General features: G+C 49.3%; 33 non-coding genes across 33 annotated transcripts; all 33 read right to left on the reverse strand.

The window, feature by feature from the left end:
• Nucleotides 1-110: 110 nt before the first annotated feature.
• LOC147955567 (5S ribosomal RNA) lies at nt 111-229 on the reverse strand. Its single transcript, XR_015612498.1, has one exon. It is a non-coding gene; the product is annotated as a 5S ribosomal RNA (ribosomal RNA).
• Nucleotides 230-438: 209 nt separating this feature from the next.
• Nucleotides 439-557, reverse strand: LOC147955568 (5S ribosomal RNA). Its single transcript, XR_015612499.1, has one exon. It is a non-coding gene; the product is annotated as a 5S ribosomal RNA (ribosomal RNA).
• Nucleotides 558-766: 209 nt separating this feature from the next.
• LOC147955569 (5S ribosomal RNA) lies at nt 767-885 on the reverse strand. Its single transcript, XR_015612500.1, has one exon. It is a non-coding gene; the product is annotated as a 5S ribosomal RNA (ribosomal RNA).
• A 209-nt stretch (nt 886-1094) lies between these two features.
• Nucleotides 1095-1213, reverse strand: LOC147955570 (5S ribosomal RNA). The gene has a single exon (XR_015612501.1). It is a non-coding gene; the product is annotated as a 5S ribosomal RNA (ribosomal RNA).
• Nucleotides 1214-1422: 209 nt separating this feature from the next.
• LOC147955571 (5S ribosomal RNA) lies at nt 1423-1541 on the reverse strand. Its single transcript, XR_015612502.1, has one exon. It is a non-coding gene; the product is annotated as a 5S ribosomal RNA (ribosomal RNA).
• A 209-nt stretch (nt 1542-1750) lies between these two features.
• LOC147955572 (5S ribosomal RNA) lies at nt 1751-1869 on the reverse strand. Its single transcript, XR_015612503.1, has one exon. It is a non-coding gene; the product is annotated as a 5S ribosomal RNA (ribosomal RNA).
• A 209-nt stretch (nt 1870-2078) lies between these two features.
• On the reverse strand, nt 2079-2197 carry LOC147955573 (5S ribosomal RNA). The gene has a single exon (XR_015612504.1). It is a non-coding gene; the product is annotated as a 5S ribosomal RNA (ribosomal RNA).
• A 209-nt stretch (nt 2198-2406) lies between these two features.
• On the reverse strand, nt 2407-2525 carry LOC147955574 (5S ribosomal RNA). The gene has a single exon (XR_015612505.1). It is a non-coding gene; the product is annotated as a 5S ribosomal RNA (ribosomal RNA).
• A 209-nt stretch (nt 2526-2734) lies between these two features.
• Nucleotides 2735-2853, reverse strand: LOC147955575 (5S ribosomal RNA). The gene has a single exon (XR_015612506.1). It is a non-coding gene; the product is annotated as a 5S ribosomal RNA (ribosomal RNA).
• A 209-nt stretch (nt 2854-3062) lies between these two features.
• Nucleotides 3063-3181, reverse strand: LOC147955576 (5S ribosomal RNA). The gene has a single exon (XR_015612507.1). It is a non-coding gene; the product is annotated as a 5S ribosomal RNA (ribosomal RNA).
• A 209-nt stretch (nt 3182-3390) lies between these two features.
• Nucleotides 3391-3509, reverse strand: LOC147955577 (5S ribosomal RNA). Its single transcript, XR_015612509.1, has one exon. It is a non-coding gene; the product is annotated as a 5S ribosomal RNA (ribosomal RNA).
• A 209-nt stretch (nt 3510-3718) lies between these two features.
• On the reverse strand, nt 3719-3837 carry LOC147955578 (5S ribosomal RNA). Its single transcript, XR_015612510.1, has one exon. It is a non-coding gene; the product is annotated as a 5S ribosomal RNA (ribosomal RNA).
• A 209-nt stretch (nt 3838-4046) lies between these two features.
• Nucleotides 4047-4165, reverse strand: LOC147955579 (5S ribosomal RNA). The gene has a single exon (XR_015612511.1). It is a non-coding gene; the product is annotated as a 5S ribosomal RNA (ribosomal RNA).
• A 209-nt stretch (nt 4166-4374) lies between these two features.
• Nucleotides 4375-4493, reverse strand: LOC147955580 (5S ribosomal RNA). Its single transcript, XR_015612512.1, has one exon. It is a non-coding gene; the product is annotated as a 5S ribosomal RNA (ribosomal RNA).
• Nucleotides 4494-4702: 209 nt separating this feature from the next.
• On the reverse strand, nt 4703-4821 carry LOC147955581 (5S ribosomal RNA). The gene has a single exon (XR_015612513.1). It is a non-coding gene; the product is annotated as a 5S ribosomal RNA (ribosomal RNA).
• Nucleotides 4822-5030: 209 nt separating this feature from the next.
• LOC147955582 (5S ribosomal RNA) lies at nt 5031-5149 on the reverse strand. Its single transcript, XR_015612514.1, has one exon. It is a non-coding gene; the product is annotated as a 5S ribosomal RNA (ribosomal RNA).
• Nucleotides 5150-5358: 209 nt separating this feature from the next.
• LOC147955583 (5S ribosomal RNA) lies at nt 5359-5477 on the reverse strand. Its single transcript, XR_015612515.1, has one exon. It is a non-coding gene; the product is annotated as a 5S ribosomal RNA (ribosomal RNA).
• A 209-nt stretch (nt 5478-5686) lies between these two features.
• Nucleotides 5687-5805, reverse strand: LOC147955584 (5S ribosomal RNA). Its single transcript, XR_015612516.1, has one exon. It is a non-coding gene; the product is annotated as a 5S ribosomal RNA (ribosomal RNA).
• A 209-nt stretch (nt 5806-6014) lies between these two features.
• On the reverse strand, nt 6015-6133 carry LOC147955585 (5S ribosomal RNA). The gene has a single exon (XR_015612517.1). It is a non-coding gene; the product is annotated as a 5S ribosomal RNA (ribosomal RNA).
• Nucleotides 6134-6342: 209 nt separating this feature from the next.
• LOC147955586 (5S ribosomal RNA) lies at nt 6343-6461 on the reverse strand. The gene has a single exon (XR_015612518.1). It is a non-coding gene; the product is annotated as a 5S ribosomal RNA (ribosomal RNA).
• Nucleotides 6462-6670: 209 nt separating this feature from the next.
• On the reverse strand, nt 6671-6789 carry LOC147955587 (5S ribosomal RNA). The gene has a single exon (XR_015612520.1). It is a non-coding gene; the product is annotated as a 5S ribosomal RNA (ribosomal RNA).
• A 209-nt stretch (nt 6790-6998) lies between these two features.
• On the reverse strand, nt 6999-7117 carry LOC147955588 (5S ribosomal RNA). The gene has a single exon (XR_015612521.1). It is a non-coding gene; the product is annotated as a 5S ribosomal RNA (ribosomal RNA).
• A 209-nt stretch (nt 7118-7326) lies between these two features.
• On the reverse strand, nt 7327-7445 carry LOC147955589 (5S ribosomal RNA). The gene has a single exon (XR_015612522.1). It is a non-coding gene; the product is annotated as a 5S ribosomal RNA (ribosomal RNA).
• A 209-nt stretch (nt 7446-7654) lies between these two features.
• LOC147955590 (5S ribosomal RNA) lies at nt 7655-7773 on the reverse strand. The gene has a single exon (XR_015612523.1). It is a non-coding gene; the product is annotated as a 5S ribosomal RNA (ribosomal RNA).
• A 209-nt stretch (nt 7774-7982) lies between these two features.
• LOC147955591 (5S ribosomal RNA) lies at nt 7983-8101 on the reverse strand. Its single transcript, XR_015612524.1, has one exon. It is a non-coding gene; the product is annotated as a 5S ribosomal RNA (ribosomal RNA).
• A 209-nt stretch (nt 8102-8310) lies between these two features.
• LOC147955592 (5S ribosomal RNA) lies at nt 8311-8429 on the reverse strand. The gene has a single exon (XR_015612525.1). It is a non-coding gene; the product is annotated as a 5S ribosomal RNA (ribosomal RNA).
• Nucleotides 8430-8638: 209 nt separating this feature from the next.
• On the reverse strand, nt 8639-8757 carry LOC147955593 (5S ribosomal RNA). The gene has a single exon (XR_015612526.1). It is a non-coding gene; the product is annotated as a 5S ribosomal RNA (ribosomal RNA).
• A 209-nt stretch (nt 8758-8966) lies between these two features.
• On the reverse strand, nt 8967-9085 carry LOC147955594 (5S ribosomal RNA). Its single transcript, XR_015612527.1, has one exon. It is a non-coding gene; the product is annotated as a 5S ribosomal RNA (ribosomal RNA).
• A 209-nt stretch (nt 9086-9294) lies between these two features.
• Nucleotides 9295-9413, reverse strand: LOC147955595 (5S ribosomal RNA). Its single transcript, XR_015612528.1, has one exon. It is a non-coding gene; the product is annotated as a 5S ribosomal RNA (ribosomal RNA).
• A 209-nt stretch (nt 9414-9622) lies between these two features.
• Nucleotides 9623-9742, reverse strand: LOC147955596 (5S ribosomal RNA). The gene has a single exon (XR_015612965.1). It is a non-coding gene; the product is annotated as a 5S ribosomal RNA (ribosomal RNA).
• A 209-nt stretch (nt 9743-9951) lies between these two features.
• Nucleotides 9952-10070, reverse strand: LOC147955597 (5S ribosomal RNA). Its single transcript, XR_015612529.1, has one exon. It is a non-coding gene; the product is annotated as a 5S ribosomal RNA (ribosomal RNA).
• Nucleotides 10071-10279: 209 nt separating this feature from the next.
• On the reverse strand, nt 10280-10398 carry LOC147955598 (5S ribosomal RNA). The gene has a single exon (XR_015612531.1). It is a non-coding gene; the product is annotated as a 5S ribosomal RNA (ribosomal RNA).
• A 209-nt stretch (nt 10399-10607) lies between these two features.
• LOC147955599 (5S ribosomal RNA) lies at nt 10608-10726 on the reverse strand. The gene has a single exon (XR_015612532.1). It is a non-coding gene; the product is annotated as a 5S ribosomal RNA (ribosomal RNA).
• Nucleotides 10727-10996: the final 270 nt, after the last annotated feature.

Below are 10996 nucleotides of genomic sequence, written 5' to 3' on the forward strand. Positions count from 1 at the left end.
TGACCAACGAGCTAAAACTTACCGCAAACGTGCAAAATAATAAAACGTGGTAAATATATGTCGCGGCCGTGAGCTTTCTTTTGCACGCCGCGCAAAAAAATTTTAAAAAGGGAATGCAACACGAGGACTTCCCAGGAGGTCACCCATCCTAGTACTACTCTCGCCCAAGCACGCTTAACTTCGGAGTTCTGATGGGATCCGGTGCTTTAGTGCTGGTATGATCGCATCCGACATGTTACCCCCGTCTTCGTCCCTTATGCTTGCCCCTCCCAGCTCCACTACAAAGACGATCGTACTTTGCTTTCCCCGCCGCTACACGCGTGAATAATGACCAACGAGCTAAAACTTACCGCAAACGTGCAAAATAATAAAACGTGGTAAATATATGTCGCGGCCGTGAGCTTTCTTTTGCACGCCGCGCAAAAAAATTTTAAAAAGGGAATGCAACACGAGGACTTCCCAGGAGGTCACCCATCCTAGTACTACTCTCGCCCAAGCACGCTTAACTTCGGAGTTCTGATGGGATCCGGTGCTTTAGTGCTGGTATGATCGCATCCGACATGTTACCCCCGTCTTCGTCCCTTATGCTTGCCCCTCCCAGCTCCACTACAAAGACGATCGTACTTTGCTTTCCCCGCCGCTACACGCGTGAATAATGACCAACGAGCTAAAACTTACCGCAAACGTGCAAAATAATAAAACGTGGTAAATATATGTCGCGGCCGTGAGCTTTCTTTTGCACGCCGCGCAAAAAAATTTTAAAAAGGGAATGCAACACGAGGACTTCCCAGGAGGTCACCCATCCTAGTACTACTCTCGCCCAAGCACGCTTAACTTCGGAGTTCTGATGGGATCCGGTGCTTTAGTGCTGGTATGATCGCATCCGACATGTTACCCCCGTCTTCGTCCCTTATGCTTGCCCCTCCCAGCTCCACTACAAAGACGATCGTACTTTGCTTTCCCCGCCGCTACACGCGTGAATAATGACCAACGAGCTAAAACTTACCGCAAACGTGCAAAATAATAAAACGTGGTAAATATATGTCGCGGCCGTGAGCTTTCTTTTGCACGCCGCGCAAAAAAATTTTAAAAAGGGAATGCAACACGAGGACTTCCCAGGAGGTCACCCATCCTAGTACTACTCTCGCCCAAGCACGCTTAACTTCGGAGTTCTGATGGGATCCGGTGCTTTAGTGCTGGTATGATCGCATCCGACATGTTACCCCCGTCTTCGTCCCTTATGCTTGCCCCTCCCAGCTCCACTACAAAGACGATCGTACTTTGCTTTCCCCGCCGCTACACGCGTGAATAATGACCAACGAGCTAAAACTTACCGCAAACGTGCAAAATAATAAAACGTGGTAAATATATGTCGCGGCCGTGAGCTTTCTTTTGCACGCCGCGCAAAAAAATTTTAAAAAGGGAATGCAACACGAGGACTTCCCAGGAGGTCACCCATCCTAGTACTACTCTCGCCCAAGCACGCTTAACTTCGGAGTTCTGATGGGATCCGGTGCTTTAGTGCTGGTATGATCGCATCCGACATGTTACCCCCGTCTTCGTCCCTTATGCTTGCCCCTCCCAGCTCCACTACAAAGACGATCGTACTTTGCTTTCCCCGCCGCTACACGCGTGAATAATGACCAACGAGCTAAAACTTACCGCAAACGTGCAAAATAATAAAACGTGGTAAATATATGTCGCGGCCGTGAGCTTTCTTTTGCACGCCGCGCAAAAAAATTTTAAAAAGGGAATGCAACACGAGGACTTCCCAGGAGGTCACCCATCCTAGTACTACTCTCGCCCAAGCACGCTTAACTTCGGAGTTCTGATGGGATCCGGTGCTTTAGTGCTGGTATGATCGCATCCGACATGTTACCCCCGTCTTCGTCCCTTATGCTTGCCCCTCCCAGCTCCACTACAAAGACGATCGTACTTTGCTTTCCCCGCCGCTACACGCGTGAATAATGACCAACGAGCTAAAACTTACCGCAAACGTGCAAAATAATAAAACGTGGTAAATATATGTCGCGGCCGTGAGCTTTCTTTTGCACGCCGCGCAAAAAAATTTTAAAAAGGGAATGCAACACGAGGACTTCCCAGGAGGTCACCCATCCTAGTACTACTCTCGCCCAAGCACGCTTAACTTCGGAGTTCTGATGGGATCCGGTGCTTTAGTGCTGGTATGATCGCATCCGACATGTTACCCCCGTCTTCGTCCCTTATGCTTGCCCCTCCCAGCTCCACTACAAAGACGATCGTACTTTGCTTTCCCCGCCGCTACACGCGTGAATAATGACCAACGAGCTAAAACTTACCGCAAACGTGCAAAATAATAAAACGTGGTAAATATATGTCGCGGCCGTGAGCTTTCTTTTGCACGCCGCGCAAAAAAATTTTAAAAAGGGAATGCAACACGAGGACTTCCCAGGAGGTCACCCATCCTAGTACTACTCTCGCCCAAGCACGCTTAACTTCGGAGTTCTGATGGGATCCGGTGCTTTAGTGCTGGTATGATCGCATCCGACATGTTACCCCCGTCTTCGTCCCTTATGCTTGCCCCTCCCAGCTCCACTACAAAGACGATCGTACTTTGCTTTCCCCGCCGCTACACGCGTGAATAATGACCAACGAGCTAAAACTTACCGCAAACGTGCAAAATAATAAAACGTGGTAAATATATGTCGCGGCCGTGAGCTTTCTTTTGCACGCCGCGCAAAAAAATTTTAAAAAGGGAATGCAACACGAGGACTTCCCAGGAGGTCACCCATCCTAGTACTACTCTCGCCCAAGCACGCTTAACTTCGGAGTTCTGATGGGATCCGGTGCTTTAGTGCTGGTATGATCGCATCCGACATGTTACCCCCGTCTTCGTCCCTTATGCTTGCCCCTCCCAGCTCCACTACAAAGACGATCGTACTTTGCTTTCCCCGCCGCTACACGCGTGAATAATGACCAACGAGCTAAAACTTACCGCAAACGTGCAAAATAATAAAACGTGGTAAATATATGTCGCGGCCGTGAGCTTTCTTTTGCACGCCGCGCAAAAAAATTTTAAAAAGGGAATGCAACACGAGGACTTCCCAGGAGGTCACCCATCCTAGTACTACTCTCGCCCAAGCACGCTTAACTTCGGAGTTCTGATGGGATCCGGTGCTTTAGTGCTGGTATGATCGCATCCGACATGTTACCCCCGTCTTCGTCCCTTATGCTTGCCCCTCCCAGCTCCACTACAAAGACGATCGTACTTTGCTTTCCCCGCCGCTACACGCGTGAATAATGACCAACGAGCTAAAACTTACCGCAAACGTGCAAAATAATAAAACGTGGTAAATATATGTCGCGGCCGTGAGCTTTCTTTTGCACGCCGCGCAAAAAAATTTTAAAAAGGGAATGCAACACGAGGACTTCCCAGGAGGTCACCCATCCTAGTACTACTCTCGCCCAAGCACGCTTAACTTCGGAGTTCTGATGGGATCCGGTGCTTTAGTGCTGGTATGATCGCATCCGACATGTTACCCCCGTCTTCGTCCCTTATGCTTGCCCCTCCCAGCTCCACTACAAAGACGATCGTACTTTGCTTTCCCCGCCGCTACACGCGTGAATAATGACCAACGAGCTAAAACTTACCGCAAACGTGCAAAATAATAAAACGTGGTAAATATATGTCGCGGCCGTGAGCTTTCTTTTGCACGCCGCGCAAAAAAATTTTAAAAAGGGAATGCAACACGAGGACTTCCCAGGAGGTCACCCATCCTAGTACTACTCTCGCCCAAGCACGCTTAACTTCGGAGTTCTGATGGGATCCGGTGCTTTAGTGCTGGTATGATCGCATCCGACATGTTACCCCCGTCTTCGTCCCTTATGCTTGCCCCTCCCAGCTCCACTACAAAGACGATCGTACTTTGCTTTCCCCGCCGCTACACGCGTGAATAATGACCAACGAGCTAAAACTTACCGCAAACGTGCAAAATAATAAAACGTGGTAAATATATGTCGCGGCCGTGAGCTTTCTTTTGCACGCCGCGCAAAAAAATTTTAAAAAGGGAATGCAACACGAGGACTTCCCAGGAGGTCACCCATCCTAGTACTACTCTCGCCCAAGCACGCTTAACTTCGGAGTTCTGATGGGATCCGGTGCTTTAGTGCTGGTATGATCGCATCCGACATGTTACCCCCGTCTTCGTCCCTTATGCTTGCCCCTCCCAGCTCCACTACAAAGACGATCGTACTTTGCTTTCCCCGCCGCTACACGCGTGAATAATGACCAACGAGCTAAAACTTACCGCAAACGTGCAAAATAATAAAACGTGGTAAATATATGTCGCGGCCGTGAGCTTTCTTTTGCACGCCGCGCAAAAAAATTTTAAAAAGGGAATGCAACACGAGGACTTCCCAGGAGGTCACCCATCCTAGTACTACTCTCGCCCAAGCACGCTTAACTTCGGAGTTCTGATGGGATCCGGTGCTTTAGTGCTGGTATGATCGCATCCGACATGTTACCCCCGTCTTCGTCCCTTATGCTTGCCCCTCCCAGCTCCACTACAAAGACGATCGTACTTTGCTTTCCCCGCCGCTACACGCGTGAATAATGACCAACGAGCTAAAACTTACCGCAAACGTGCAAAATAATAAAACGTGGTAAATATATGTCGCGGCCGTGAGCTTTCTTTTGCACGCCGCGCAAAAAAATTTTAAAAAGGGAATGCAACACGAGGACTTCCCAGGAGGTCACCCATCCTAGTACTACTCTCGCCCAAGCACGCTTAACTTCGGAGTTCTGATGGGATCCGGTGCTTTAGTGCTGGTATGATCGCATCCGACATGTTACCCCCGTCTTCGTCCCTTATGCTTGCCCCTCCCAGCTCCACTACAAAGACGATCGTACTTTGCTTTCCCCGCCGCTACACGCGTGAATAATGACCAACGAGCTAAAACTTACCGCAAACGTGCAAAATAATAAAACGTGGTAAATATATGTCGCGGCCGTGAGCTTTCTTTTGCACGCCGCGCAAAAAAATTTTAAAAAGGGAATGCAACACGAGGACTTCCCAGGAGGTCACCCATCCTAGTACTACTCTCGCCCAAGCACGCTTAACTTCGGAGTTCTGATGGGATCCGGTGCTTTAGTGCTGGTATGATCGCATCCGACATGTTACCCCCGTCTTCGTCCCTTATGCTTGCCCCTCCCAGCTCCACTACAAAGACGATCGTACTTTGCTTTCCCCGCCGCTACACGCGTGAATAATGACCAACGAGCTAAAACTTACCGCAAACGTGCAAAATAATAAAACGTGGTAAATATATGTCGCGGCCGTGAGCTTTCTTTTGCACGCCGCGCAAAAAAATTTTAAAAAGGGAATGCAACACGAGGACTTCCCAGGAGGTCACCCATCCTAGTACTACTCTCGCCCAAGCACGCTTAACTTCGGAGTTCTGATGGGATCCGGTGCTTTAGTGCTGGTATGATCGCATCCGACATGTTACCCCCGTCTTCGTCCCTTATGCTTGCCCCTCCCAGCTCCACTACAAAGACGATCGTACTTTGCTTTCCCCGCCGCTACACGCGTGAATAATGACCAACGAGCTAAAACTTACCGCAAACGTGCAAAATAATAAAACGTGGTAAATATATGTCGCGGCCGTGAGCTTTCTTTTGCACGCCGCGCAAAAAAATTTTAAAAAGGGAATGCAACACGAGGACTTCCCAGGAGGTCACCCATCCTAGTACTACTCTCGCCCAAGCACGCTTAACTTCGGAGTTCTGATGGGATCCGGTGCTTTAGTGCTGGTATGATCGCATCCGACATGTTACCCCCGTCTTCGTCCCTTATGCTTGCCCCTCCCAGCTCCACTACAAAGACGATCGTACTTTGCTTTCCCCGCCGCTACACGCGTGAATAATGACCAACGAGCTAAAACTTACCGCAAACGTGCAAAATAATAAAACGTGGTAAATATATGTCGCGGCCGTGAGCTTTCTTTTGCACGCCGCGCAAAAAAATTTTAAAAAGGGAATGCAACACGAGGACTTCCCAGGAGGTCACCCATCCTAGTACTACTCTCGCCCAAGCACGCTTAACTTCGGAGTTCTGATGGGATCCGGTGCTTTAGTGCTGGTATGATCGCATCCGACATGTTACCCCCGTCTTCGTCCCTTATGCTTGCCCCTCCCAGCTCCACTACAAAGACGATCGTACTTTGCTTTCCCCGCCGCTACACGCGTGAATAATGACCAACGAGCTAAAACTTACCGCAAACGTGCAAAATAATAAAACGTGGTAAATATATGTCGCGGCCGTGAGCTTTCTTTTGCACGCCGCGCAAAAAAATTTTAAAAAGGGAATGCAACACGAGGACTTCCCAGGAGGTCACCCATCCTAGTACTACTCTCGCCCAAGCACGCTTAACTTCGGAGTTCTGATGGGATCCGGTGCTTTAGTGCTGGTATGATCGCATCCGACATGTTACCCCCGTCTTCGTCCCTTATGCTTGCCCCTCCCAGCTCCACTACAAAGACGATCGTACTTTGCTTTCCCCGCCGCTACACGCGTGAATAATGACCAACGAGCTAAAACTTACCGCAAACGTGCAAAATAATAAAACGTGGTAAATATATGTCGCGGCCGTGAGCTTTCTTTTGCACGCCGCGCAAAAAAATTTTAAAAAGGGAATGCAACACGAGGACTTCCCAGGAGGTCACCCATCCTAGTACTACTCTCGCCCAAGCACGCTTAACTTCGGAGTTCTGATGGGATCCGGTGCTTTAGTGCTGGTATGATCGCATCCGACATGTTACCCCCGTCTTCGTCCCTTATGCTTGCCCCTCCCAGCTCCACTACAAAGACGATCGTACTTTGCTTTCCCCGCCGCTACACGCGTGAATAATGACCAACGAGCTAAAACTTACCGCAAACGTGCAAAATAATAAAACGTGGTAAATATATGTCGCGGCCGTGAGCTTTCTTTTGCACGCCGCGCAAAAAAATTTTAAAAAGGGAATGCAACACGAGGACTTCCCAGGAGGTCACCCATCCTAGTACTACTCTCGCCCAAGCACGCTTAACTTCGGAGTTCTGATGGGATCCGGTGCTTTAGTGCTGGTATGATCGCATCCGACATGTTACCCCCGTCTTCGTCCCTTATGCTTGCCCCTCCCAGCTCCACTACAAAGACGATCGTACTTTGCTTTCCCCGCCGCTACACGCGTGAATAATGACCAACGAGCTAAAACTTACCGCAAACGTGCAAAATAATAAAACGTGGTAAATATATGTCGCGGCCGTGAGCTTTCTTTTGCACGCCGCGCAAAAAAATTTTAAAAAGGGAATGCAACACGAGGACTTCCCAGGAGGTCACCCATCCTAGTACTACTCTCGCCCAAGCACGCTTAACTTCGGAGTTCTGATGGGATCCGGTGCTTTAGTGCTGGTATGATCGCATCCGACATGTTACCCCCGTCTTCGTCCCTTATGCTTGCCCCTCCCAGCTCCACTACAAAGACGATCGTACTTTGCTTTCCCCGCCGCTACACGCGTGAATAATGACCAACGAGCTAAAACTTACCGCAAACGTGCAAAATAATAAAACGTGGTAAATATATGTCGCGGCCGTGAGCTTTCTTTTGCACGCCGCGCAAAAAAATTTTAAAAAGGGAATGCAACACGAGGACTTCCCAGGAGGTCACCCATCCTAGTACTACTCTCGCCCAAGCACGCTTAACTTCGGAGTTCTGATGGGATCCGGTGCTTTAGTGCTGGTATGATCGCATCCGACATGTTACCCCCGTCTTCGTCCCTTATGCTTGCCCCTCCCAGCTCCACTACAAAGACGATCGTACTTTGCTTTCCCCGCCGCTACACGCGTGAATAATGACCAACGAGCTAAAACTTACCGCAAACGTGCAAAATAATAAAACGTGGTAAATATATGTCGCGGCCGTGAGCTTTCTTTTGCACGCCGCGCAAAAAAATTTTAAAAAGGGAATGCAACACGAGGACTTCCCAGGAGGTCACCCATCCTAGTACTACTCTCGCCCAAGCACGCTTAACTTCGGAGTTCTGATGGGATCCGGTGCTTTAGTGCTGGTATGATCGCATCCGACATGTTACCCCCGTCTTCGTCCCTTATGCTTGCCCCTCCCAGCTCCACTACAAAGACGATCGTACTTTGCTTTCCCCGCCGCTACACGCGTGAATAATGACCAACGAGCTAAAACTTACCGCAAACGTGCAAAATAATAAAACGTGGTAAATATATGTCGCGGCCGTGAGCTTTCTTTTGCACGCCGCGCAAAAAAATTTTAAAAAGGGAATGCAACACGAGGACTTCCCAGGAGGTCACCCATCCTAGTACTACTCTCGCCCAAGCACGCTTAACTTCGGAGTTCTGATGGGATCCGGTGCTTTAGTGCTGGTATGATCGCATCCGACATGTTACCCCCGTCTTCGTCCCTTATGCTTGCCCCTCCCAGCTCCACTACAAAGACGATCGTACTTTGCTTTCCCCGCCGCTACACGCGTGAATAATGACCAACGAGCTAAAACTTACCGCAAACGTGCAAAATAATAAAACGTGGTAAATATATGTCGCGGCCGTGAGCTTTCTTTTGCACGCCGCGCAAAAAAATTTTAAAAAGGGAATGCAACACGAGGACTTCCCAGGAGGTCACCCATCCTAGTACTACTCTCGCCCAAGCACGCTTAACTTCGGAGTTCTGATGGGATCCGGTGCTTTAGTGCTGGTATGATCGCATCCGACATGTTACCCCCGTCTTCGTCCCTTATGCTTGCCCCTCCCAGCTCCACTACAAAGACGATCGTACTTTGCTTTCCCCGCCGCTACACGCGTGAATAATGACCAACGAGCTAAAACTTACCGCAAACGTGCAAAATAATAAAACGTGGTAAATATATGTCGCGGCCGTGAGCTTTCTTTTGCACGCCGCGCAAAAAAATTTTAAAAAGGGAATGCAACACGAGGACTTCCCAGGAGGTCACCCATCCTAGTACTACTCTCGCCCAAGCACGCTTAACTTCGGAGTTCTGATGGGATCCGGTGCTTTAGTGCTGGTATGATCGCATCCGACATGTTACCCCCGTCTTCGTCCCTTATGCTTGCCCCTCCCAGCTCCACTACAAAGACGATCGTACTTTGCTTTCCCCGCCGCTACACGCGTGAATAATGACCAACGAGCTAAAACTTACCGCAAACGTGCAAAATAATAAAACGTGGTAAATATATGTCGCGGCCGTGAGCTTTCTTTTGCACGCCGCGCAAAAAAATTTTAAAAAGGGAATGCAACACGAGGACTTCCCAGGAGGTCACCCATCCTAGTACTACTCTCGCCCAAGCACGCTTAACTTCGGAGTTCTGATGGGATCCGGTGCTTTAGTGCTGGTATGATCGCATCCGACATGTTACCCCCGTCTTCGTCCCTTATGCTTGCCCCTCCCAGCTCCACTACAAAGACGATCGTACTTTGCTTTCCCCGCCGCTACACGCGTGAATAATGACCAACGAGCTAAAACTTACCGCAAACGTGCAAAATAATAAAACGTGGTAAATATATGTCGCGGCCGTGAGCTTTCTTTTGCACGCCGCGCAAAAAAATTTTAAAAAGGGAATGCAACACGAGGACTTCCCAGGAGGTCACCCATCCTAGTACTACTCTCAGCCCAAGCACGCTTAACTTCGGAGTTCTGATGGGATCCGGTGCTTTAGTGCTGGTATGATCGCATCCGACATGTTACCCCCGTCTTCGTCCCTTATGCTTGCCCCTCCCAGCTCCACTACAAAGACGATCGTACTTTGCTTTCCCCGCCGCTACACGCGTGAATAATGACCAACGAGCTAAAACTTACCGCAAACGTGCAAAATAATAAAACGTGGTAAATATATGTCGCGGCCGTGAGCTTTCTTTTGCACGCCGCGCAAAAAAATTTTAAAAAGGGAATGCAACACGAGGACTTCCCAGGAGGTCACCCATCCTAGTACTACTCTCGCCCAAGCACGCTTAACTTCGGAGTTCTGATGGGATCCGGTGCTTTAGTGCTGGTATGATCGCATCCGACATGTTACCCCCGTCTTCGTCCCTTATGCTTGCCCCTCCCAGCTCCACTACAAAGACGATCGTACTTTGCTTTCCCCGCCGCTACACGCGTGAATAATGACCAACGAGCTAAAACTTACCGCAAACGTGCAAAATAATAAAACGTGGTAAATATATGTCGCGGCCGTGAGCTTTCTTTTGCACGCCGCGCAAAAAAATTTTAAAAAGGGAATGCAACACGAGGACTTCCCAGGAGGTCACCCATCCTAGTACTACTCTCGCCCAAGCACGCTTAACTTCGGAGTTCTGATGGGATCCGGTGCTTTAGTGCTGGTATGATCGCATCCGACATGTTACCCCCGTCTTCGTCCCTTATGCTTGCCCCTCCCAGCTCCACTACAAAGACGATCGTACTTTGCTTTCCCCGCCGCTACACGCGTGAATAATGACCAACGAGCTAAAACTTACCGCAAACGTGCAAAATAATAAAACGTGGTAAATATATGTCGCGGCCGTGAGCTTTCTTTTGCACGCCGCGCAAAAAAATTTTAAAAAGGGAATGCAACACGAGGACTTCCCAGGAGGTCACCCATCCTAGTACTACTCTCGCCCAAGCACGCTTAACTTCGGAGTTCTGATGGGATCCGGTGCTTTAGTGCTGGTATGATCGCATCCGACATGTTACCCCCGTCTTCGTCCCTTATGCTTGCCCCTCCCAGCTCCACTACAAAGACGATCGTACTTTGCTTTCCCCGCCGCTACACGCGTGAATAATGACCAACGAGCTAAAACTTACCGCAAACGTGCAAAATAATAAAACGTGGTAAATATATGTCGCGGCCGTGAGCTTTCTTTTGCACGCCGCGCAAAAAAATTTTAAAAAGGGAATGCAACACGAGGACTTCCCAGGAGGTCACCCATCCTAGTACTACTCTCGCCCAAGCA

Source organism: Triticum urartu, unplaced genomic scaffold, assembly GCF_056163025.1.
Source record: "Triticum urartu cultivar PI428250 unplaced genomic scaffold, HENAU_Tu73 scaffold1, whole genome shotgun sequence".
Classification (NCBI taxonomy): domain Eukaryota; kingdom Viridiplantae; phylum Streptophyta; class Magnoliopsida; order Poales; family Poaceae; genus Triticum; species Triticum urartu.